Raw genomic sequence first — 1,583 nt, 5'->3', positions numbered from 1 at the left:
CCACGACAAGTCATGTGCTGCTACATTCTAAATAATGTAACAAAACCACGACAAGTCATGTGCTGCTACATTCTAAATAATGTAACAAAACCATGACAAGTCATGTGTTGCTACAATCGAAGTAACGTAACAAAACCTCGATAAATCATGTGCTGCTACATTCTAAATAACGTAACAAAACCACGACAAGTCATATGCTGCTACAATCTAAATAACGTAACAAAACCTCGATAAATCATGTGCTGCTACATTCTAAATAACGTAACAAAACCACGACAAGTCTTATGCTGCTACAATCTAAATAACTTAACAAAACCTCGATAAATCATGTGCTGCTACAATCTAAATAACGTAACAAAACCTCGATAAATCGTGCTGCTACAATCTTAATAAAGCAGCAAAACCTCGATAAATCATGTGCTGCTACAATCTAAATAACGTTAACAAAACCACAAGTCATGTGCTGTTACAATCTAAATAACGTAACAAAACCTCGATAAATCGTGCTGCTACAATCTAAATAAAGCAGCAAAACCTCGATAAATCATGTGCTGCTACAATCTAAATAATGTAACAAAACCACAAGTCATGTGCTGTTACAATCTAAGCAATGTAAAACCCTTATTAAATCGTGCTGCTACAATCCAAGTAAGGTAACAAAACCTTGAAAATCACGTGTTCCTAAACTACTGTTTGTATAAGTATTTCCAAAATGAGATTTTAAACAAGGATAAGGAAACTAAAGAAAAGAAAATTATTTCATATAAAGCAATATTGTTAAGAGTAAATAAAAAAGTACAGATTTGGTTGTTAATAATACAAGCAGGGGTGAGGCTTGGTTGGAAAGTGATGAAAACACAAACACGCGACTATACCAGATGTTTTACAGATACCAGGTGAGCTATGTGCTCAAACGAACTCTATATATTAACAACCATAGAGATTGTGGAAAAGACCAAATAAATATTAAAATATCCCTAATGTAGTAACATAATTCTGAATGGTGTTTTCTTATAAAGTATGTAATAAAGAAACGAGCAGAGATTTAACAAGATTATCATCATCATACAAACTGGAAGTTCGTATTAAGTAGTTGACTTCCTCCATAAATATATATTACAAATAAGATAGTCAGGACTGTGGACTAGATCGAAAAGTTGGGAACTTCAACGTCGGCAAACCTAAACATAGTATTGAGCACGATGTCTCTCCACATTTTCTAGCACCAGAGGGCGTATATTTGCGGGTTTATAGTGATAGAATGGAGAGGTAGATCCAACTAAAAGTATATGTTGACTGGCAGAGTTAAATCTGTAGAAACAACACAGAAACTGATGTAGAAATAAAACATACTGTAATAAAAACTGACAAGAAAACGACACAGAGATTGCTCGTGATATATCTTATAGTGAAGTAAAAAAAATATTAAAACCACACGTCATGAAGTAATGAACAGGTTCATTACAAACAATAATAATACAACACACTGTGAAGTACTGAACAGGTTCATTACAAACAATAATAAAACAACACATTGTGAAGTACTGAACAGGTTCATTACAAACAATAATAAAACAACACAT

General features: G+C 33.2%; 1 long non-coding RNA gene across 3 annotated transcripts in view; it reads right to left on the bottom strand.

The window, feature by feature from the left end:
• The window catches only part of LOC111084198, a 2,850-nt gene extending 1,499 nt beyond the window's left edge, over window positions 1-1,351 (bottom strand). The window contains exons 1-2 of one of the 3 annotated variants that reach the window (XR_002609437.1): window positions 536-1,351; window positions 5-492 (exon numbers count right to left, since the gene is read on the bottom strand). This is a non-coding gene — a long non-coding RNA (uncharacterized LOC111084198). Of the gene's footprint in view, window positions 1-4 lie in introns of all 3 variants that reach the window. The other 2 variants (XR_002609438.1, XR_002609436.1) reach the window with 2 other exon arrangements.
• Window positions 1,352-1,583: the final 232 nt, after the last annotated feature.

Source organism: Limulus polyphemus, unplaced genomic scaffold (genome assembly GCF_000517525.1).
Source record: "Limulus polyphemus unplaced genomic scaffold, Limulus_polyphemus-2.1.2 Scaffold14553, whole genome shotgun sequence".
In the NCBI taxonomy this organism is placed as follows: domain Eukaryota; kingdom Metazoa; phylum Arthropoda; class Merostomata; order Xiphosura; family Limulidae; genus Limulus; species Limulus polyphemus.
The sequence above is the reverse complement of the archived record's forward strand: the minus strand, read 5'-3'. Positions and strand labels throughout refer to the sequence as shown.